Source organism: Mustelus asterias, chromosome 24 (assembly GCF_964213995.1).
Source record: "Mustelus asterias chromosome 24, sMusAst1.hap1.1, whole genome shotgun sequence".
Classification (NCBI taxonomy): domain Eukaryota; kingdom Metazoa; phylum Chordata; class Chondrichthyes; order Carcharhiniformes; family Triakidae; genus Mustelus; species Mustelus asterias.
The window spans coordinates 13,101,516-13,126,491 of record NC_135824.1 but is presented as its reverse complement, the minus strand read 5'-3'; the positions used below and the strand labels follow the sequence as shown (position 1 = coordinate 13,126,491).

General features: G+C 45.2%; 1 protein-coding gene and 1 non-coding gene across 4 annotated transcripts in view; one reads left to right on the top strand and one right to left on the bottom strand.

Moving 5' to 3' along the window:
- The window catches only part of polg (polymerase (DNA directed), gamma), a 53,523-nt gene extending 50,766 nt beyond the window's left edge, over positions 1–2,757 (bottom strand). For 2 of the 3 annotated variants that reach the window (XM_078241312.1, XM_078241313.1), the window contains exons 1-2: positions 2,564–2,757; positions 2,379–2,436 (exon numbers count right to left, since the gene is read on the bottom strand). The gene's annotated coding sequence lies outside the window, so the exon portion shown is untranslated. Of the gene's footprint in view, positions 1–2,378 lie in introns of all 3 variants that reach the window. The other variant, XM_078241311.1, reaches the window with a different exon arrangement.
- Positions 2,758–8,777: 6,020 nt separating this feature from the next.
- On the top strand, positions 8,778–8,850 carry trnar-ucg (transfer RNA arginine (anticodon UCG)). The gene has a single exon. It is a non-coding gene; the product is annotated as a tRNA-Arg (tRNA).
- Positions 8,851–24,976: the final 16,126 nt, after the last annotated feature.

Genomic DNA, 24,976 nt, shown 5'->3' with positions numbered 1-24,976 from the left:
TTGTATGAATTAACACTCACTGACTCTGTCTACACTTCCCGCTGCCTCGGAAAAGCAGCCAGCATAATTAAGGACCCTACGCATCCCGGACATACTCTCTTCCACTTTCTTCCATCAGGAAAAAGGTACAAAAATCTGGGGACACGTACCAACCGACTCAAAAACAGTTTCTTCCCTGCTGCCATCAGACTTTTGAATGGACCTACCTCGCATGAAGTTGATCTTCCTCTACACCCTAGCTATGACTGTAACACTACATTCTGCACTCTCTCCTTTCCTTCTCTATGAATGGTATGCTTTGTCTGAATAGCACGCAAGAAACAATACTTTTCACTGTATACTAATACACGTGACAATAATAAATCAAATCAAATGAACATACATCGCTTCTAGTAAGCGTCAATGAGCCACGTTATGATTCTGGCTGGTTATCTTAATTTGGTTCTTCGTGTAACTATTGGCACACTCAGCATTGTTCAGCAACTGCTGCCCAATCGCAGAATCGCCAACCAATCAGCACTATTTTCTCCTCTGGCATAACTTGTTGAGAATGTTTGAAATTTGGAATTAGAATCATAGAATCCCTACAGTGCAGCAAGAAGCCATTCGGCCCATCGAGCCTGCGCCAACAACAATCCCACCCAGGCCCTATCTGCATAACCTCAAGTATTTACCCTGCTAGTTCCCTAACACTAAGGGGCAATTTGGCATGACCAATCAAACAGTAGCACAGTGGTTAGCACTGCTGCTTCACAGCTCCAGGGACCTGGGTTCGATTCCCGGCTTGGGTCACTGTCTGTGTGGAGTTTGCACATTCTCCTCGTGTCTGCGTGGGTTTCCTCCGGGTGCTCCGGTTTCCTCCCACAGTCCAAATGTGCGTGTTAGGTTGATTGCCTATGCTAAAATTGCCCTTAGAGTCCTGAGATGCGTAGGTTAGAGGGATTAGCGGGTTTCTATGATTCTGGCATTTGGCCTGATGAATGCAAGTCGAAAAGCATCAGGAACACATCTCACTTTACAGCAACATTCAAATAAAAAATAACTATGATCAATTAATAATGGCACTGTGCTGACCTGACATTCACTTAAAGACCACAATCTAAACTTAGCTGCTATCCCTTGTATAGTACAGGTGGGGTATACAAAGCCATTTTCTGCCAAGCAGATTCCTCTCAGAGGCACTGGCGGAACACAAATATCGGATAGGCTTCCCCAGAGAATGACTCAAGGGTTGCTCTCAAATACTCACAGATCACTAAATGCTAGTCTTGTACATGTCCTCATAACTGAGCATGATGTTTAACACAATGAGACAGGAACAAAAATAAATATATTGGACTGGGGACCCAGCACTGATTCATTAGGTTGCACAGTGCGATGACAGATTTCGTAAACATTCAAGGAGTTTTATCAAACTCTGATCAATCTTATCTGGTATCAGATAGTTTATAATAATTCATGGAATCCCAACAGTGCAGAAGGAGGCCATTCGGCCCAACAAGCCTGCACCGACAACAATCCCACCCAGGCCCCCCATACCCCATGTATTTAACCTACTAGCCCCTGACACCAAGGGGCAATTTAGTATGGCCAATCCACCTAACCCACAGATTTTTGGATTGTGGGAAGAAACCGGAACACCCGGAGGAAACCCATGCAGACACGGGGAGAATATGCAAACTCCAAACAGGCAGTCTCCTGAGGCCAGAATTGAACCCAGGTCCCTGCGTTGTGAAGCAGCAGTGCTAACCACTGTGCCACCCACCTGACATAATGGATTTGATTGGGTACTTTGAGTTTGAAAATCATTTGAAATTAGGAGCAAAACATGAGTAGACCCCAAGTTCTGACCACTGATTTGCCCCTCTTTAATCCTGACTGCCCTTTCCAGCTCACTCCTAACCCCCTCTTGTTCATGATCCATTTAGTGCAGCAGGGTGACATAATGGTTAGCACTGTTGCCTGTGCTAGGGACCTACAGTTCTGGCCTTGGGTCACTGTCTGTGTGGAGTTTGCACACTCGCCATGTGTCTGTGTGGGTTTCCTCGGGGTGCTCCGGTTCCCTCCCACAGTCCAAAGATGTGCAGGTTAGGTGAATTGGCTATGCTAAATTGCCCCATTGTGTCCCAAGATGTGTAGTTTAGGGGTAAATCCATTGGGCGACGGGGTAGGACATGGGTGGGATACACTTTCGGAAATTCGGTGCAGTCTCGATGGGCTGAATGGCCTCCTTCTGCACTGCAGGAAATCTATGATTTCGCTTTGGCAATGATGCTACACCTAAGCCCGAGAGAGCCGGCTGAATTTGCCCCTTCTGTCCAAAATAAAAGCATTCCGAAGCGAAATCACTCATGCAGTTCGGAGCAAAAAGTTCATACCTGAATCCTGTGCAGTTTAGCTGGCTGCTGGAGAAGAGGTCACTGCTTTAACCAGTCCCTGAAATAAAAGTTGGGAATTCAGTGTTTTTTCTTAAATGCATTCAATTCACTATTAATTAAGTTATATTTCTATTGCACCCGCTGAAAATGTTGCAAACGATGTAGGGTTTTGGTTGAAACTCAACTACTTTGTCCTATGTCACTCTATGAGATAAAAGCTTCCTTTCGATGCGTTTCTAATCAGTCTGACTTTGATTCCTGACTTTCCTCTCGAGTCTGCTGCTGCGAGCCTCACAGGGGCTATGATACACACGTCTGTCCTGAAGCCACTTGAGCACAGGCACAATCGCAACAACACTGACTTCAACACACTGAATGCAAAGGAGAAAAGGAAATGATGGGTCGGGGATAAAATGTTAAGAGCCTCTCGCCACACTGCCATCTAGGGGACTGTGAAGAACACAATTCAAACACTCAAAAGGTTAGGGAGAGAATTGTGGAAGTGTAAAGAGAAACTCAAACAGGTTAATGAGTCCGTTAACTCTGCTTTCTCTTCTAACAGATGTTAGCACGGTAAGAAGTCTACAACACTAGGTTAAAGTCCAACAGGTTTATTTGGAATCACTTGTTGGACTTTAACCTGGTGTTGTGAGGCTTCTTACTGTGCCCACCGTAGCCCAACGCCGGCATCTCCACACCAATAAATGTTGGCAAATCTGCTGAGTTTTTCCAGCATCCTCTTTCTTGTTTCAGATTCCAGCAATCCACAGTATTTTGCTTATCTTAGATTAATGAGTCCGTTGTAAATGTTGTTTTTGTTCTTTCATGGGGTGCAGGCAATCGCTGGCTTGGTGAGCATTTAAAGTTTATTTATTGGTGTCACAAATAGGCTTACATTGACATTGTATTGAAGTTACTGTGAAAATCCCCCAGTCGCCACACTTCTGGCGCCTGTTCGGGTTCACTGAGGGAGAATTTAGCATGGCCAATGCATTAACCAGCACATCCTTTGGACTGTAGGAGGAAGCTGGAACACCTGAAGGAAACCCACACAGACACGGGGAGAACGTGCAAACTCTGCACAGATAGTGACCCAAGCCGGGAATCAAACCTGGATCCCTGGAGCTGTGAGGTAGCAGTGCTAACCACTGTGCCACCGTGCCGCTCCTAATTGTCCATCCCTAATTGCCCTTGAGTAGATGGGGAGAAACTGTTCCTGCTCATAAAGGGATCAGGAATGAGACGGCGCAGATTTGAAGTGATTTGCAAAAGAAGCAAAGGCAATGTGAGAAAAAAACTTTTTCACCCAGCAAATGGTTGGAGTCTGGAATACATTGCCTGGAATTGTGGTGGAGGCAGGTTTTGATTTGATTTATTATTGTCAGACGTATTAACATAGAGTGAAAAGTATTGCTTCTTGCGCGCTACATAGACAAAGCATACCGTTCATAGAGAAGGAAGCAAGAGAGTGCAGAATGTAGTGTAGGGTTCAATCGAAGCATTCAATCAAAAAGCAGGAAAATGGTACTAAATCATAATGCTCATTCGGAGAGCGAGTTCAGACATGATGGACCGAATAGCCTCCTTCTGTGGCGTAAGAACTCTGTGATTGAGAAAGTGCTTATAGCTAAAATATTAACTGGTCCCTTCTCTTTACAGTGTGTATGTTTAATTGGTCTGTCAGGTGTCACTGGAAGTGTCACCACAGGAAAACAACTTTGAGAGTGGGATTGTCCGGCCACACTCACCCCAAGACCGGATAATCCCACCGAGGTCAAAGCACCTTTGCATGCTCCCATCCCGCCCGCTATGACAGCAAGTTCTTGCAAGCGGTGTATGCCATGAGGTTGTTTTTATCTGTAATTGGGACATGAGCATTGCTGGCAATGCCACCATTTATTGTCAATACTAATTGTCCCAACATGGTGGTGGTGACAAATCCTTTTGAATTGAATTATTATTGTCACATGTATTGGGATACAGCGAAAAGTATTGTCTCTTGCATGCCATACAAAGCATACTGTTCATAGGGTACATAGGGGAGAAGGAAAGGTTAGGGAGGAAAATGTTGTGTTAGTTACCGATAGGGTTAAGAGAGAGGTCAGCTTAACATGTGATAGGACCATTCAAAAGTCTGATGGCAGCAGGGAAGAAGCTGTTCTTGAGTTGTTTGGTATGTGTTTTCTGGCTTTTGTATATTTTTCCCGACTGAAGAAGGTGGAAAAGAGTATGTCTGGGGTGCATGAGGTCCTTGATTATGCTGGCAGTTTTTCCAAGGCAGCGGGAAGTGTAGATGGAATCAATGGATGGGAGACTGGTTGCGTGATGGACTGAGCTACGTTCATAACACTTGTAGTTTCTTGCAATCCTGGTCAGAACAGGAGCCATACCAAGCTGTGATATATCCGGAAAGGCATACGTGTATCGATGGGATTTTAACCTAGTCATGATGTGGAGATGCCGGTGTTGGACTGGGGTAAACACAGTAAGAAGTCTCACAACACCAGGTTAAAGTCCAACAGGTTTATTTGGTAGTAAACGCCACTAGCTTTCGGAGCGCTGCTCCTTCGTCAGGTGAGTGGGAGATCTGTTCACAAACAGGGCATAAAGACACAAATTCAATTTACAGAATAATGATTGGAATGCGAGTCTTTATAGCTAATCAAGTCTTAAAGGTACAGACAATGTGAGTGGAGAGAGCATTAAGCACAGGTTAAAGAGATGTGTATTGTCTCCAGAGAGGACAGTTAGTGAGATTTTGCAAGTCCAGGCAAGTCGTGGGGGTTACAGATAGTGTGACATGAACCCAAGATCCCGGTTGAGGCCGTCCTCATGTGTGTGGAACTTGGCTATCAGTCTCTGCTCAGCAACTCTGCATTGTTGTGTGTTGTGAAGGCCGCCTTGGAGAACGCTTACCCAAAGATCAGAGGCCGAATGCCTGTGACTGCTGAAGTGTTCCCCAACAGGAAGAGAACAGTCTTGCCTGGTGATTGTCGAACGGTGTTCATTCATCCATTGTCTTAGTGTCTGCATGGTTTCCCCAATGTCCCATGCCTTGGGACATCCTTTCCTGCAGCGTATCAGGTAGACAATGTGGCCGAGTTGCAAGACTATGTACCGTGTACCTGGTGGATGGTGTTCTCACGTGAGATGATGGCATCCGTGTCGATGATCCGGCACATCTTGCAGAGGTTGCTGTGGCAGGGTTGTGTGGTGTCGTGGTCACTGGTCTCCTGAAGGCTGGGTAGTTTGCTGCGGACAATGGTCTGTTTGAGGTTGTGCGGTTGTTTGAAGGCAAGAAGTGGGGGTGTGGGGATGGCCTTGGCGAGATGTTCGTCTTCACCAATGACATGTTGAAGGCTCTGGAGGAGATGTCGTAGCTTCTCCACTCCGGGGAAGTACTGGACGACGAAGGGTACTCTGTACACCATGTCGCGTGTTTGTCTTCTGAGGAGGTCGGTGTGGCTTTTCGCTGTGGCACGTCGAAACTGTCGATCGATGAGTCGAGCGCCATATCCTGTTCTTATGAGGGCATCTTTCAGCGTCTGGAGGTGTCTGTTGCGATCCTCCTCGTCTGAGCAGATCCTGTGTATACGGAGGGCTTGTTCGTAGGGGATGGCTTCTTTAACGTGTTTAGGGTGGAAGCTGGAGAAGTGGAGCATGGTGAGGTTATCCGTGGGCATGCGGTACAGTGAGGTGCTGAGGTGACCGTCCTTAATGGAGATGTGTGTGTCCAAGAATGCAACCGATTCCGGAGAGTAGTCCATGGTGAGTCTGATGGTGGGATGGAACTTGTTGATGTCATCATATAGTTGTTTCAGTGATTGTTCACCATGAGTCCAAAGGAAGAAAATATCATCGATGTATCTAGTGTATAGCATCGGTTGAAGGTCCTGTGCGATGAAGAAGACTTGTTCGAACCTGTGCATGAAGATGTTGGCATATTGAGGTGCGAATCTGGTCCCCATGGCTGTTCCGTGTGTCTGGATGAAGAACTGGTTGTTGAAGGTGAAGACATTGTGGTCCAGGATGAAGCGGATGAGATGTAAAATTGCATGTGGAAACTGGCAGTTCTCGGCATTGAGTACTGAGGGAGTTGCAGCAATGCCATCATCGTGGGGGATGCTGGTGTAGAGTGCCGAGACATCCATTGTGACGAGGAGTGCTCCTGGTTCAACTGCTCCATGTGTGCAGAGTTTCTGTAGGATGTCCGTAGTGTCGCGACAAAAGCTGAGGGTTCTTTGTACAATGGGTTTCAGGATGCCCTCGACATAACCGGAGAGGTTCTTGCACAGGGTCCCATTGCCCGATACGATGGGACGGCCGGGTGTGTTTGCCTTGTGTATCTTCGGGAGGCAGTAGAGTTCTCCAACGCGGGGAGTACGTGGGATGAGAGCACGGAGGGTGCTCTGAAGGTCCAGATCAAAGGTCTTGATCAGAGTGTTGAGTTGACGGGTGTGTTCTTTGGTCGGATCTGTGGGTAACTGTCTGTAGTGTTCCTCGTTGTTCAGCTGTCGGTACCTGTGCCGGATCATCGACACGGATGCCATCATCTCACGTGAGAACACCATCCACCAGGTACACGGTACATACTCTTGCAACTCGGCCAACATTGTCTACCTGATACGCTGCAGGACAGGATGTCCCGAGGCATGGGACATTGGGGAAACCATGCAGACACTAAGACAACGGATGAATGAACACCGCTCGACAATCACCAGGCAAGACTGTTCTCTTCCTGTTGGGGAACACTTCAGCAGTCACGGGCATTCGGCCTCTGGTCTTCGGGTAAGCGTTCTCCAAGGCAGCCTTCACGACACATGACAACGCAGAGTCGCCGAGCAGAGACTGATAGCCAAGTTCCACACACATGAGGATGGCCTCAACCGGGATCTTGGGTTCATGTCACACTATCTGTAACCCCCACAACTTGCCTGGACTTGCAAAATCTTACTAGCTGTCCTGTCTGGAGACAATACATATCTCTTTCACCTGTGCTTAATGCTCTCTCCACTCACATTGTCTGTACCTTTGAGACTTGATTGGCTGTAAAGACTCGCATTCCAATCATTATTCTGTAAATTGAGTTTGTGTCTCTGTATGCCGTGTTTGTGGTAGTCATGATGTGGAGATGCCGGCATTGGACTGGGGTAAACACAGTAAGAAGTTTAACAACACCAGGTTAAAGTCCAACAGGTTTATTTGGTAGCAAAAGCCAGAAGCTTTTGGAGCCTTAAGCCCCTTCTTCAGGTGAGTGGGAATTCTGTTCACAAACAGGGCATATAAAGACACAAACTCAATTTACAGAATAATGGTTGGAATGCATTACAGCTTACAGCTAACCAAGTCTTTAAGATACAAACAATGTGAGTGGAGAGAGCATTAAGACAGGTTAAAGAGATGTGTATTGTCTCCAGACAGGACAGCCAGTGAGACTCTGCAGGTCCAGGCAAGCTGTGGGGATTACAGATAGTGTGACATGAACCCAATATCCCGGTTGAGGCCGTCCTCATGTGTGCGGAACTTGGCTATCAGTTTCTGCTCAGCGACTCTGCGCCATCGTGTGTCGTGAAGGCTGCCTTGGCCGCTTACCCGAATATCAGAGGCCGAATGCCCGTGACCGCTGAAGTGCTCCCCAACAGGAAGAGAACAGTCTAGCCTGGTGATTGTCGAGCGGTGTTCATTCATCTGTTGTCGCAGCGTCTGTGTTTGTGTTGCAGATCTCCCACTCCACCTGACGAAGGAGCAGCGCTCCAAAACTAGTGGCGTTGGTTACCAAATAAACCTGTTGGACTTTAACCTGGTGTTGTGAGACTTCTTACTGATTTTAACCTAGTGACAGTGAAGGAATGACAACAGTTCCCAGTCAAGATGATACCTGACTCGGAGGGGAACTTGCAGGTGGTGAGTTTCCCAATGCATTTGCTGCCCTGTTACTTTTAGATGGTCAAGGCCACAGGGTTTGGAAGGTGCTGTGGAAGAAGGCTTGACGAGTTGCTGCAGTGCACCTTGTATGCAGACGATACAATAACTGCTGCCACTGTGCCTCTCTTGCGGGCAGGCGGATTGGAGGGGGAGGCAGGAACCTCTAGGCGGCGCTGCGGGTGGAGGAATGCTGCCTGCAAAGGGCGGCGTGCACTGAGCGCAGGTTCCTCCAGGGGGCACAGTAGGGAGGAGGGAGCAGCTGCTGCTATGTATTTAATCCGACAATAACGGTGTCGGTTGAAACTGGCGGCGCCACACAAAATATTATCCTAATTATTTTGAGGAAAGAAAATAAATTCTCATTCACCACGGTCCCTGACCGAATCTCGGGTCGAAATAATTGATTCATCAGAACTGCAGATGTAATCGGCGTTTTTACCGCTTTTATAAGCTACTGCCAGTCATCTCCTTGTCGGCCGCGTGGCCTAATGGATAAGGCGTCTGACTTCGGATCAGAAGATTGCAGGTTCGAGTCCTGCCGCGGTCGCATTTTTTTACCATGGCATTATTCCCAAATACCAAAGCTGTCCAAAGACTACTTCATTATTTTTAATTTGGCACTTTTTAAAAAAATCAAAATTAAGTGATTCATTAAATCGCTCATTTTGAACAGAACCCCTTCAGCAGAACAAGCCAGCATCTTGGAATTTTAATTTAATTTGATTTATTGTCACATATGTTGGGATACAAAAAAAAGTATTGTTTCTTGCATGCTATACAGACAAAACATACCGTTCATACATACCCAAACTGTGATACACCCAGAAAGCATGCTTTCTATGGTGAGCTGGTGAGAGTCATAGCGGACGTGCCAAATTTTCTTAGCCTCTTGAGAAAGTAGAGGTGTTGTCTGACTCTATGGACGGGATTTTCCAGCCTCACTCACCCCAAGACCAGAAAATCCCACCTAAGGTCAATGGACCTTTGAATGATCCCCCCCTCCCCCCGCCCCCCGCCCCCACCCCCACCCGCTATGATCCCCATGATAGGCGGGACAGGAAAATTCCACTCAACCTATCGTTCATAGAGTACAAAGCATACCGTACATAGAGAAGGAAACGAGAGAGTGCAGAATGTAGTGTTACAGTCATAGCTAGGATGTAGAGTAGGTCCATTCAAAAGTCTGATGACAGCAGGGAAGAAGCTTTTCTTGAGTCAGTTGATACGTGACCTCAGACTTTTGTATCTTTTTCCCGATGGAAGAAGGTGGAAGAGAGTATGTCCAGGGTGTGTGGGGTCCTTGATTATGCTAGCTGCTTTCCTGAGGCAGGAAGTGTAGATGGAGTCAATGGGTGGGACAAGGAGGTCACTATATCTGTGGTGGCCTCTCTATTCACCTGGTCCTGTTGCCCCACTTTTTCCCAAATCCTTTAACAGTTTTTTTCTGTTTTTCAATTCACTCCCCTTATTGAACATTATTATGGATTTTGCTATCACCACAATTTCTGCTGCCATTCCATATCCAATGCGCAATTGAAAAGCAATCTCCAGGACATTGCTGTGTGCATGCAACCCTGGAGAAGAATCATTGCGACATTAAAAAACATTGTTAATCTTGTCATTCCCTTTGAACATTTCTCCTTGCCAGGTACAGTCAACTCTTGTCTCGTCACAAATTTGTACATACACATGGATATGAATGTACACCAACTCAGTTAGCAACCCCTAAACTTTGTCAATGATTTGGATGCTCATAGAATCATAGAATCCCAACAATACAGAATGAGGCCATTCGTCCCATTGAGTCTGCACCAACTCTCTGACAGAGCATCTTATCCAGGCTCAACCCTCTGCTCTGTACCAGTAACCCCACGCATCTACCCTTTTAATCCCCCTGGCACGGTTGTTAGCACTGCTGCGTCACAGTGCCAGAGACCTGAGTTCGATTCCGGCCTCGGGACACTGTCTGTGTGGAGTTTGCACTTGCTCTGTGTGGGTGCTCCCATTTTCTTCCACACCAAAGATGTGCAGGTTAGGTTGGTTGGCCATGCAAAATTGTCCTTGAGTGTCAGGGGACTAGCAGGGCAAATACGTGAAGGTGTGGGGATAGGGCCTGCGTGAGATTTATGTTGGTGCAGGCTTGATGGCCTCCTTCTGCACTGTCGGAATTCTATGATCCTAATCAAATCATCTTGGGACACTAAGGGGCAATTTAGCGTGGCCAATCCACCTAACCTGCACATCTTTAGCTCATATTAATCTGTTACACTGTTAATCCCAACTTTCCCATGTATTTTCCATGTAGAAAACCCAAGCTGAGCATTTACCATCTCCGCACGTGCACAAGTTCACCCTTCAGGACATTTTGTGGGACCAGGAATCCAGCAATTGACAGGAGTTGGCTGTATAAGAACGTAAGAACTAGGAGCAGGAGTAGGCCATCTGGCCCCTTGAGCCAGCTCCGCCATTCAATAAGATCATGGCTGATCTTTTGGTGGACTCAGCTCCACTTACCCGCCCACTCATCATAACCCTCAATTCCTTTACTATTCAAAAATGTATCTATCCTTGAATTAAAAACATTCAATGAGGAAGCCTCAACTGCTTCACTGGGCATGGAATTCCACAGATTCACAACCCTTTGTGTGAAGAAGTTCCTCCACAACTCTGTCCTAAATCTGCTTCCATTTATTTTGAAGCCATGCCCCCTAGTTCTAGTTTCACCTGCCAGTGGAAACAACTTCCCTGCTTCTATCTTATCTATTCCCTTCATAATCTTATATGTTTCTATAAGATCTCCCCTCATTCTTCTGAATTCCAATGAGTATAGCCCCAGTCTACTCAGTCTTTCCTCATAAGCCAACCCTCTCAAGTCCGGAATCAGCCTAGTGAATCTCCTCTGCACCCCCTCCAGTGCCAGTATATCCTTTCTCAAGTAAGAAGACCAAAACTGTACACAGTACTCCAGGTGTGGCCTCACCAGCACCTTATATAGCTGCAACATAACCTCGCTGTTTTTAAACTCCATCCCTCTAGCAATGAAGGACAAAATTCAATTTGCCTTCTTAATAACCTGCTGCACCTGCAAACCAACTCCTTTGACTCTTGCAGAAGGACACTCAGGTCCCTCTGCACAGCAGCATGTTGCAATTTTTTACCATTTAAATAATAGTCCATTTTGCTGTTAATCCCACCGAAATGGATGACCTCACATTTACCAACATTGTACTCCATCTGCCAGACCTTCGCCCACTCACTTAGACTATCTATATCCCTTTGCAGACTTTCAGCATCCTCTGTACAATTTATTCTGCCAGTCATCTTAGTGTCATCTACGAATTTTGACACATTACACTTGGTCCCCCAACTCCAAATCTTCTATGTAAATCGTAAGCAATTGCGGTCCCGTCACTGATCCCTGAGGCACACCACTAATCACTGATCGCCAACCAGAAAAACACCCATTTACCCCCACTCTTTGCTTTCTATTAGTTAACCAATCCTCTATCCATGCTAATACATTACCCGTAACACCTTGCACCTCTGTCTTATGTAGCAGTCTTTGGTGCGGCACCTTGTCAAATGCCTTCTGGAAATCCAGATACACCACTGTGGTGGACTTCAGTTCTGCCTTTGTCCTGCCTGGACCACCGTTGTGTGTTTGTCATGCCTGGACACATCCCCTGCCGGCTCTTCCCGCTGTCACCTAGTATAAAAGTGGCTGTTCCCTCCCCCTTGTTCAGTTCGGGTCGGTTATCTGTTGGGATGTGCTCCTGGTTCTGTAATGAATAAAAGCCTACAGTTGTATTGGCACACAAGTAGTCTTTTGCCTAATTAATAGCACATCAACCACATCCACAGGTTCCCCATTGTCCACTGCGCATGTAATGTTCTCAAAGAATTCCACCAAATTAGTCAACATATTGAAAATGGTGGGGGGGGATGGGCGGGGGGGGGGGGGGGAGGGGGCTGTGGTGTGGGGCGGTGGGAGAAAGGGTGTCTGGCTAACATCCAAGCATCATCCCATTGGGTAATCAGTCTTTTTGATTTCAACTTGACATAGGAATGCAGTACTTCATAAGGATGGATGTGTTGGCCAACTAATGGCAGGAACGCCGGGGGCAAGTAATATGATGGACCCTCCATGAATGAAGTTAATCAGAAATGGCAACCCTATCCCTCCTCCCTTTATTTTGTGGGTAGACTTGAGAAGCTGGAGTTCTTCTCCTTAGAGAAAAGAAGATTAAGAGGAAATTTGCTTCAAACATGTGTAACAAATGCCTGACATTGTCCTTAACTAATATGGTAGTTGACATGCTGTGGCCAGCTCTGTGTGCTCCCTGCTAGCCATTGTAAGGCCTTAGATGTCCACACCGCATTTCTAGGCCTATATGCTTTTGTAATATCCTCAGGTATCTTCAGATATCCATGTATTATAACTTCCAGGACTTCCTTCCATTCAATACCCTTGAGCTGCTTGGTGTTGCTTGCTCACGATCATGACACTAAGTTCATTAATATTGAGTGGCATCTTCCAGGTGCCAGCCCAACAGAAATATTATTTCACTTAAAGAGAAAAATGTTGTTTTGGTATACATCTGGGAGGTTATTACTTGGAATCCTGGCCATCCCTTGTCGGTATCAACCAACGCAGGTGAAGTACAGACATGGTTAGGTGTAGATTAAAACTCCTTCTACAATTTACCATTAAGTACTCGCAGGTAAGGTACTGTACGTATAAGATGTCGAAATATCTTCTACTGGTCAAACTTAACAATTTATTGCAACCCCAGAAGGCCAGGCCATGGAGGTCCAATGTAATATTTGTCAATATCTTGAACTAATTATCCTGTGGCTTCTGTGCTTGAGGTTAAATATTTAATGCTGAGTTTGAAGCAGTTTTGTGTTATAAGCCCAAGATGACAGGAAACTGGGAAATGTTACACCCTTGTTGAAAAAGGGTGCAAAGATAAGCCCAGCAAGTACAGAATGTCGATTTAGCTTTGGTGGTGGGGAAGCTTCCAGAAACATTAATTCGGGACAAAATCAATAGTTACGAGGGAAAATGTGGGTTAATTACGGATAAATCGTGTGTCACAAACTTGCTTCAGTTTTCAATGAGATAACAGAGAAGATTGGTGACGGTAATATATTGTTGGTGTGGTGTATGCGGAAAAGGCATTTGATAAGGTGTTGCATAACAAACGTGTGAGCAAAGTTAGAGCTCATGCGATAAAAGGGACAGTAGCAACTTAGATTGGCTGAATGGCAGGAAACAGAGAGTAGCGGTTAAAGTTTTTTTCTGAACTTGAAGGAGGTTTGTAATGGAGTCTCCCAATGTTGGCACCCCTGTTCTTCCTGATGTATATTGATGATCTTGTCCTTGGTGTTTGCAGATAATATAAAAATTGGAAGTATTATGAACTGTGAGGCGGATAGTGTAAAACTTCAAAATGACAGAGACAGATTGGAATGCGCAGTCAAGTAGCAGATGAAATTTAATGCAGAGAAGTGTGAAGTGATTTATTTTGGTGGAAGAAATGCAGAGAGACTACTCAAAATAAAGGGCGCAATTCTAAAAGGGGGTGCAGGAGCAAAGGGACCTAGGTATATATATATACATAAATCATTAAAGGTGACAGGACAAGTTGAGAAAGCAGCTAATAAAGCATACAGCAGCATACAAAATCATGTTAAATTGTACACAACATTGATGAGGCCTCAACCAGAGTATTGCTTCCATTTCTGGGTGCCACACTTTCGGAAGGATGTGAAGGGCAGCACGGTGGCACAGTGGTTAGTACTGCTGTCTCACATCTCCAGGAACCAGGGTTCGATTGCCGGCTTGGGTCACTGTCTGTGTGGAGTCTGTACGTTCTCCCTGTGTCTATGTGGGTTTCTTCCAGGTGCTCCGGTTTCCTCCCATGCTCTGAAAGATGTGCTGGTTAATGCATTGGCCACGTTAAATTCTCCCTCAGTGTACCCGAACAGGTGCTGGAGTGTGGCGACTAGGGAATTTTCACAGTAACTTCATTGCAGTGTTAATGTAAACCTACTTGTGACACTAATAAATAAACTTTAAAAAAGATATTAGAGGCAGTACAGAAAGGATTCACAAGAATGGTTCCAGGGATGAAGAATTTCAGTTACATAGTTACGTTGGAGAAGTTGAGACGGTTTACCTTGGAGAAAAGAAGGTTGATGGAGGAACTCAAATTCTTGAGGGATCTGGACACAGTAGATAGAAACATAGAAAAACTACTGCACAATACAGGCCCTTCAGCCCACAAAGTTGTGCTGAACATGTCCCTACCTTAGCGATTACTAGGCTTACCTATAACCCTCTAACTTACAAAGTTCAATGTACTTATCTAAAAGTCTCTTAAAAGACCCTATCGAATCCGCCTCCACCACCATTGCTGGCAGCCCATTCCACGTACTCACCACCCTCTGAGTGAAAAACTTACCCCTGACATCTCCTCTGTACCTACTCCTCAGCACCTTAAACCTGTGTCCTCTTGTGGCATAGGGAGAAAGGGAAATAGGGAGAAACTGTTCCCATTGGTGGAACGATCAAGAACCAAAGGACACAGATTTGAGTTAATTGGCAAAAGAAGTAATGCCAACATGAGGACAAACATTTTCACTCAGTGAGTAGTCAGGATCTAGAATGCATTTCCAGAGAGTGTGGTGGAAACAGAGTCAACTGAAATATTCAAGAGGGAATTAAATTATTATCTGAAAAAGAAGAATTTGCAAAGCTGGGGGGGAGAAGATACTTCAGCGACCCAGCACAGACACAATAGCCGGAATTTTATCATCCCGCCCGCCACGGGAATCAGAGCGGGCAAGGGGCGGACAATGGAAAGTCCACTGACCTCGGGTGGCATTTTACTGTTTCAGTTTCGAGCGAGGCTGTAAAATCCCGCCCAACGAACAAAATCACCTCTCTCTGTGCTGTAAGCATTTGATTATTCTTTGATTCTATGGAACTGTACAACCCGCTGTAAGGCGAGGGTTTAATATGCCTGTCTTGCTAAAATCAAAGATAAAAGATAAAATCAAAGATTTTAAGATCAAAGATGCCGCGGATGCTGGAATCTGAAACAAAAACAGAAAATGGTGGAAAATCTCAGCAGGTCTGGCAGCATGTGTCGGGAGAGAATAGAGCCAACATTTCGAGTTTAGATGACCCTTTGTCATCTAGACTCGAAACATTGGCTCTATTCTCTCTCCACAGAACCTGCCAGACCTACTGAGATTTTCCAGCATTTTCTGTTTTTGTGTCGCTAAAATCAAACCTTTGCTGCAACAAAATAATCAAGAAAGGGGCACATTTGCTTCAATCCTTGCTGTTATTCTACATTCTTTACTGGTCTTTCCTGCTGACTTTATTTCACCTTCCTGCCAACATTTATATAATGTGTAAAGAACCATGCGTAAATTGCACTGTTCCTGTAAGCATCACACTTATCACATATTGGACAGAACACTGGAATGTACACACTTACTCATCGGGAACAACACCATGGAAGATTTGCTACTGCGCTCTATATATGTTGGGATATAACTCATTTCAAACCATTTCAGAAGGTTAACAAAGTGAGCTGTTTAATTATTTGACTTTAGAGGAGCATCATTAAGTCACGAAATGTGTTGGAAATACTTAGGACAAGGTACAAATCACAATAACGATTAGGTACAAATCAGATGGAAGCGAGTTGTCTCCTTCAAAAATTTGCATTTAAATATAAAAGAAAACAAACTGAATATAAGTTCTGCTAAGACTGATGGAAATTAATTCCAATTTTCTCTGGTGGGTGCCATATAGAGCAATGCCTGACTGCTCTGGCCTGCTGCGTACCATTTCCTTTCCTGTTGTTCCAGGGATTGGCGCAAATGTTTTAATGTTTTCAGAAGCTCCTTGTTCTGTCTCAGTAGCGATTCTTTCTCCTGTAAGGCCATATTTTGCTCCCTTCTGGCCACGTCTCGCTCCCTTTCAATTAAGACAAATTCATTTTCCAAATCCTGCAGTCTAAACATTATAATGCAATGGTTAATCTTGGCAAAGAGCATCAAAGAGCATTTTATTCCTAACCTCCCCCCAAAACCCCCTCCACACACACACACACACAGACACACACACACCCCTCCCCTTCTTTCCCGTAGGTTCTGTCACAATTTCACAGGCGTTGGACATAGAATCATAGAAATATACAGCACGGAAACAGGTCCTTCGGTCCAACTTGTCCATGCCGACCAGGTTTCCTAAACTGAACGAGTCCCATTTTCCTGCATTTGGCCCTCTAAACCTTTACCATCGATGTACCTGTCCAAATGTATTTTAAATGTTGTAATTGTACCTGCCTCTATCACCTCCTCTGGCAGCTCATTCCACACACATTCACCACCCTCTGTGTGATGACATTGCCCCTAAGGTCCCTTTTAAATCTTTCCCCTCTCACCTTTAACCTATGTCCTCAAGTTTTGGACTCCCCTATCTTGGGGAAATGACCTTGGTTATTCACCTTATCGATGCCCCTCATGATTTTATAAACCTCTATAAGGTCACCCCTCATCCTCCTACACTCCAGGAAAAAATGCCCCAGCCTATCCAGCCTCTCCTTTTAATCTAAACCTTTGTGCTCAAGTACCCATTTTTCATGTAGCAATTTGGGCATTGAGGCTCCAGTTTTATTAGTATGTTACTTCCTGAGGAAAGGGGCAGGTAATGATTGCCGAGTGTTATAATCTTGTGGTATAGCAGCTGCTACCCAGGACTGATGGCAAGTGGCTTGGCACAAGAATATCCTTCAGGGAGGTGGGGAGAGGAGAAGGCCCTTGTGACCCAATGTCTCCTTGTGGGCCTCAGCGGAATCCAGTGACTGGAGTAGATTACAATAAATAATCAGCTCAATGTGGAGTTGTTGACTTTTATACAATGATTGATGATTGGCCCACTTGTGGCCAAGTAGAATGGTAAAATGTATATTCATGTCCATGTGTGTTTATTAGATGAGGGCCAGATTGGGCTTGATTGTGATTCCTTCCTCACCCACTAGTTTTGATTGTTAGCTAAACCACCTGGTGGGAATGGGACGGGTTCTGGTCAGTTGCCCGTTTTACCCACCATCTAATTTTACTCTTCAGTGACTTGAAAAACTTGGGCTACATGACAAGTTCACATATTTAGAATATTCCTGCAAAGAAAGCCATGTTGCCAATGCTTTTCATTTTGCGCTCATCAGGACAAATGCAAGAATGCCAAATTTCAAATGATCATAACAATTTATACTACAAGAGAAAAGGGTGCTGATTGGTTGGGAAGTTGACTCTGATTAGCTGAGGCATTGCCTTGGAGAAAGCAAAGGGGAAATATAGACATACATTTAGAAATAGGGACCCATTTTTTTGCAAGCAAGAAATAGAATGGCTAAAGACAAAATCCTGCAGATGCAGGAAACAATCTGAAACAATCTGAAACAAAAACAGAAAATGCTGGAGAAACTCAGCAGGTCTGACAGCATCTGTGAAGAGAGAATAGGACCAACGTTTTGAGTCTGGATGACCCATCATCCTATTGTTTGAAATAGAATGATTACTTGATGGATAGCCTATCTGCAAATTCTCTGCAAATGATCAGCACTTTCAGAAAGTTTTGCGAAAATTAGGAAAAGAATAAATGTAATATCCTTGACTTTGTGACTAGTGAAGTTATATTACTATCTATAATTTACTTTACTTCTAATTTAAAGAGGTGGATTTTAGGGAGTGCCTGAAAGAAGGAAATTGATTTGATTTATTATTGTCACATGTATGAGTATACAGTGTTGTTTCTTCCATGCTATATAGACAAAGCACACCGTTCATAGAGAAGGAAATGAGAGAGGGTAGTGACGACAGAATGTAGTGATGACAGAATGTAGTGTTACAGTCATAGCTAGGATGTAGAGAAAGATCAACTTAATGCAACGTAGGTCCATTCAAAAGTCTGATGGCAACAGGGAAGAAGCTGTTCTTGAGTCGGTAGGTACGTGACCTCAGACTTTTGTATCTTTTTCCTGACAGAAGAAGGTGGAAGAGAGAATGTCCGGGGTGCGTGGGGTCCTTAATTATGCTGGCTGCTTTGTCCAGGCAGCAGGAAGTGTAGGCAGAGTCAATGGATGGGAGGCTGGTTAGCATGATGGATTGGGCTACATTCACAACCTTTTGTAGTTTTTTGCGGTCTTGGGCAGAGCAGGAGTCATACCAAGCTGTGATACAGCCAGAAAGAATGCTTTCTATGGCGCATCTGTAAAAGTTTGTGAGAGTCGTAGCTGACATGCCAAATTTCCTTAGTCTTCTGAGAAAGTAGAGGTGTCGATGGACTTTCTTAACTATGGTGTCGGCATAGGGGGGACCAGGACAGGTTGTTGGTGATCTGGACACCTAAAACCTTGAAGGTCTCGACCCTTTCTACTTTGTCCCCATTGATGTAGACCTTGGTATAGAAATTGTTCAACAATTGGCCAAATGTCGAAACTTAAATTCGACGTAATCATTGAAGATGTTGGAATCCTATTTTGCTCAACACATTTTAGTGCAGAACATTACCGCAGACCTCTGAGGGTTAAGCCATTAATGTCCAAATCTGCATACAGTGGTTCCCCATCAGTGAAAAATAAGCTGTTGGTGATTAGGATGATGGAATGTTGTGTGGAGCATGATGGAACTGTCGTACCAAGGAAGGGAATCAGCCAAGGATGGATAATGCAGGATGTGGGACTTTTCAGGAGTTTTGGTTGATTTACTTTAAGGGGAAACAAAGGAAATTTGTGCAGCTTGAGCAGAATGTTAACTAGGTTGGGATAGTGTCAGTGATAGGATAGAATATTGAAGGATTAGGATCTTTAATTGTATATCAATTATGTTTAATTGTATGCAGGTGGTTGACATTATCTGGAGATTCACTTGTAGCTCTTTCGGGTACCAACGTAATAAACGAACTCAAATTAACTTAGGGACAAAGTAAAAGGGGCGGCTCCCCAAAAGGAAGGGGGGAACAGCCCGAACCAAAAACAAAGTCGAAAGGAAACTTAAAACGTCAAACCAAAAGGTGATTATCGGGGTCGATAATACACCCCAGCCCCTGCGGCGCCCAGCGGTCGCGGAAGGCGTCAACCGCGCCCGTGGACACCGCATGCTCCCTCTCCAGAGACACCTGGCCGCGAATGTAGCCGCGGTAGAGGGGCAGACAGTCGGGATGGACGGCCCCGTCGATCGCCCGCTGCCTGGACCTATTGATGGCGTGTCTCGCCAGGCCCAGGAGCAGGTTCACGAGGAGGTCGGCATCCCGACCCGCCCCTCTCCGCACCAGGTGCCCGTAGATCAGGAGCGTGGGACTGAAGTGCAAACAAAACATCAATAAGAGGTGTTTGAGGAAACCAAAAAGGGTGTGCAGCCTAAAACACAGAACGTAGACATGGTCCACGGACTCCACGAGGCCACAGAAAGGGCAGTCTCGGGAGCCCGTGTACCGGAAAAACCTACGGTTGCACGGCACTGCTGCGTGCAGCACCCTCCACCCCAGGTCCCCGAGATAATTGGGGGAGATCCCTCCGTAGAGGGACCTCCACTGGGGACCTCCGCCGCCCGGCGGCAACAAGGCCCGCCAAGGTGTAGGAGATTCACTTGTACATATCGGAAAATAATGAAATTGTGCTTGTTGAGGTCGGGAGGTGCATGTTTGTAATGTGTATCTCTGTAAATAAATGGGCGGCACGGTGACACAGTGGTTAACACTGCTGCCTTACAGCGACAGGGAACTGGGTTCAATTTCGGCCTCGAGTCACTGTCTGTGTGGAGTTTGCACACCCGTGCCTGCATGGGTTTCTTTTGAGTGTTCCGGTTTCTTTCCACAATCCAAAGGTTAGGTTGATTGGCCATGCTAAATTGACCCTGGTATCGGGGAATTAGGGTAAATATGTGGGGTTACAGGAATAGGGTCTGGGTGGGATTGTGGTCGGTGCAGACTCGATGGGCCGAATGGCCTCCTTTAGCACTGTCGGGATTCTGTGAGGATTCTATGAAATGTTTATGAATATGTGTAAAGATTGGCTCCAGTTTTATCCTTCATATCTGGCTGTCTGAATTATAACAAGGATATTGTCAGTGATAAGATAGATTAGTGATGGGTTGGGATATTGCCAATGATAGAATAGATTGGCCTTTCCATGTGTTCTTATGTTATATATACATTAAATATTGGATCAGATCCTGCAGGGAGGGGTTGCCTGACTTGTTGAATATTTTCCTGTATTTTCTGCCTTAATATCTTAAGAAACAATGATAGTGATCAACATCTTTAAATAAAATTATTTTAAGTATTGACAAAACATTGGCCCAGAACTCACATTCACTGCGAGATCATACCCCAGTGATATCCGAGAAGAAATGCTTGGGAACACCCAGAGGTCACCGGCAAGGATTGCATGGAAATTTCCCAGGAGGTTTAAACTTCCGATGGGCAAATACCCTACACCTGGAATCATCCGATACTCTGATTTAGATTAGAGACTTTGGATGGTTCTGACTCTCCTGGCAGGATAGTTCTCCAGGGAAAGCTAGGAGGATTAACGCCACTTCTAACTCATGATTGATTGATTTATTATTGTCACATGGATTAGTATACAGTGTGTTTCTTGTGTGTTATACAGACCAAACATACCACACATAGAGAAGCTAAGTATATTGCTGACCTCCCCTTAACACTCCCACTTGACCTCCCGATTACCCCTCCACAGCCCGACTACCGTCCTGTTCCCCTGACTACACCGCAACCCCCTCTCCGGCTACCCTCCCGACCCCCCAACTGTAATATATGTATGTTGGGGGTCTGTGGTGCTCACTGCCCCTTTAGGACTGTGGGTAATGTGATCCCTGAGGGGGAGGTTAGCTCATCCCAGTGTGGAACCCAGTTAAGCAGACTAGGGAACAGCGCACCCCGTAACAAAGCATTCCCAGTGTTTAAGTTACGAGGCCTACTTTGTGTTTCTTCTTGCACAATACGTTGCTAAATACATACATAACACCAACTAGCCCACAATCATATGGGGCCAGTTCATTAGATATGCTCAAGAGGGAGCTGGATGTGGTGCTTGTGGCTAAAGGGATCAAAGGGTATGGAGAGAAAGTGGGAGTGGAATACTGAACGTGCATGATCAATCATTATCATATTGAATAGTGGTGCAGGCTCGAAGGGCTGAATGAACTATTCCTGCACCTATTTTCTATGTTTCTAATCCCGCACCCCTTGATCACCTGATTCCCCCAACTACCTGACTCTCTCCCTGACCATCCAACTCTGACCTTCCCTGACAATCCAAAGATGTGCGGGTTAGGTGGATTAGCCATGGTAAATTGCCCCTTAGTGTAAGGGGGACTAGCAGGGTAAATATGTGGAGCTACGGGGATAGGGTCTGGGTGGGATTGTGGTCGGTGAGGACTCGATGGGCCGAATCGCCTCCTTCTGCACTGTTGGGATTCTATGGATTCTATTCTGTAACATCCAAACCCCAACTCACCCCGTCTTCCTGACCACCCAATTCCTTCACCCACTTGCCTTGCATACTTTTACCTTCTCCCTTGCCTCTCAAAGTGGTTGGGGCCTTTAAACTTACCCAGTTTATGTCAGCTAGTGCTGTAAATGGGGGTGGAGGGGGTGGCTTCACTTCCCCCACCACTGCTGCCCTGCACTGGAAGAACCGCGAGGCTCCTTCCTTGTATATTTCTCATCAGGTCTGGGCCAAGGCATCAGGTGAGGAATAAGCAACTACATTCTAGGGAAAGTTAAAAAGAAGTGGAGTGACAATCCAATAGCGATTGCCACTCCACAGAAGTTCTGGGCCAAGTCATACCTAAATTTATAAAATTAAGGAGATTCTAAGCGCCAGGGACCCCGGGTTCAATTCCAGCCTCAGGTCACTGTCTGTGTGGAGTTTGCACGTTCTCCCCGTGTCTGCGTGGTTTCCTCCAGTTTCATCCCACAGTTCAAAGATGTGCAGGTTAGGTTGATTGGCCTTGTTAAATTGTCCCTTAGTGTCAGGGGGATTGGCAGGTTAACTGTGTGGGGTTACGGGAATAGGGCCGAGGTAGGATTGTGGTTGGTACAGACTCGATGGGCTGAATGGCCTCCTTCTGTACTGTAGGATTCTATGATTCTATAAAGAAATTTAACCAAAAATGTTTTTGCTGCTGTTACACAATCATGCTAATATGCAATTACAACAACATCGCATTATGTTACCGTAGTAAATATTCTCTCTTCATGTCTCCTAGTGTCCTTTTGAGGGTAAGTGCCTCCTCCACATAACCCTTCTCTAGTTCTTGTTCGAGTGTTTGCATTTGATTCCATAGTTTGCTTTTCTTTCCACCATTATCCTGCTTACCTGTAAACACACACAGTTATCGCTTTTGGGATTCCTGCTCAGCCAATTCAGCAACACAAAATTATAGTCATTATTGCCTATGGAAATAGATAAAATATGAGGGTAGAATTTGCTAGAAAGTGAGGGAAAATAAATTCCTGCCTCTGGGAATCAACTGGGAGTGTAATTCTTGAACGGAATGGGTGATGGAGAAATTGTCATTGAAAAAAAGTTCAGTCATGTGCTTGACTCAGCGATCCTTTGCCAGTCTTGAAAATTTCACACTCGGGTGTTGGTTTCACTCCCCTTGTCGTTCTGCAATGTCTGAAGCAGAAAGCTGTGAGTTCAAGCCACACTCCAAAGTGATTAGCCTCACAGCACCAGGGACCTGGGTTTGATTCTGGCCTTGGGTGACTGTCTATGTGGAGTTTGCATGCACTCCCCGTGTCTGCGTGGGTTTCCTTCGGGTGCTCCGGTTTCCTCCCACAGCCCAAGAATGTGCAAGTTAGGTGGATTAGCCATTTTAAATTGCCCCTTAGGCCAAAAGTTCACCGGCACACCCACCTGAGGCTCGTAAGATCACAAGAATGCCGTTCTGCGAGCCTCGCCCGCCCCGATTTCGGGGCAGGTGTGTGGGTAAAATTCGAGCCTTAGTGTCCAAAGATGTGTAGGTTAGGTAGGTTAGCCATGGTAAGTGCATGGGGTTATGAGGATAGGGCGGATGGGCAGGTTTGGATAGGATGCTCTTTTGGAGAATTGGTGCAGACTCAATAGTCTGGGTGGCCTCCCTCTGTACTGTAGGGATTCTATGGTTCTATGGTCCAGGACTGGAGCTTACAACCTAGGCCGACACCCTGGTGCAGCATTGAAGGAGTTCTGCAGTGTTGGAGGTGCCAGTGTTTGTATGAAATGTTATTATTCCTTTTCAGGTGATTTAGGTGGATATTACAAATAGTATTATGTTATGCAACAAAGAGCAGGGAGATATTATGCATAGCATGACTCCCACAACAAATGCCATCAAAAAACAGATTAACTGATCATTCACTTCAATGTATGTGGCACCTTGCTGTGTAAAAAATGACTACTAGATTTACCCATATAATAATGGTCACTTACTTCTTATCTGTGCAATAGCTTGGGAGATGTTGCACAGATATATCTGTGATAAGGAGGGGTTATTCATATTAATGAATCAGTTATTCATATTAATGAATCAATGCTCCTCTGAATTCCCCAGGACTCAAAATGTACCATTTTATACAGCCTTCGTTCTTGCTACACATTCACTATCCCAAAGGTAACACACAATGTACTGCTTATTCAACAACTCAAGATTGTTCACCTCCTATCTCCCCCACTGTTCTTTGCCTCCTGCAATTCACAGTCCACGAACCTGTGGCTGTCCTTCACAATTCTTTTGAGCACTGCTGCTGTATTTCAGGCAGTAAGAGTTTTAACAACACCAGGTTAAAGTCCAACAGGTTTATTTGGTAGCAAATGCCATTAGCTTTCAGAGCGCTGCTCCTTCGTCAGATGGAGTGGAAATCAAATCTTTAAGACCTGGTTGGCTGTAGAGATTTTCATTCTAATCAGTATTCTGTAACTTGATTTTGTGTCTCTGTGCCCTGTTTGAGATTTCCACTCCATCTGACGAAGTAGCAGCGCTCCGAAAGCTAATGGCATTTGCTACCAAATAAACCTGTTGGACTTTAACCTGGTGTTGTTAAAACTCTTACTGTGTTTACCCCAGTCCAACGCCGGCATCTCCACATCATGACTACCATCGTATTTCAGACAGGACATGGTTTCATTCATTTGTTACGTACTGCACATGTGTCACGGGTCGCAAGTTGTATATGCCAGTATCTAATTTAGGAACTAGTTCCTGGTGTTTTGACGATATTTCCTCTATTCTGGATCTCACTCCTCTCCTCCAGATGTTCATCCAGCTAAAGACATAGGCATTTTCTAAAGGCGTGCAGGCAACATAACTGCTGACCATTAACATACATTAATCAGTCACAGGTAGTTATGTCTACTGTCATTATGAAAGCAGGTTTTAATGTCTTATTTAACTGTCAGTGGATAACACTCTCACTTATGGGTCAATGAATTGTGGGTTCCAGTCCACAAATGCTTGACCATCAAATGTAGGCTGTTACTCCAATGGCTCCATTGGTAATTGTCTCACTCCCTGAATCCCAAGGTTCTGTGTTCAAGTCCCATTAAGAAGTTTAACAACACCAGGTTAAAGTCCAACAGGTT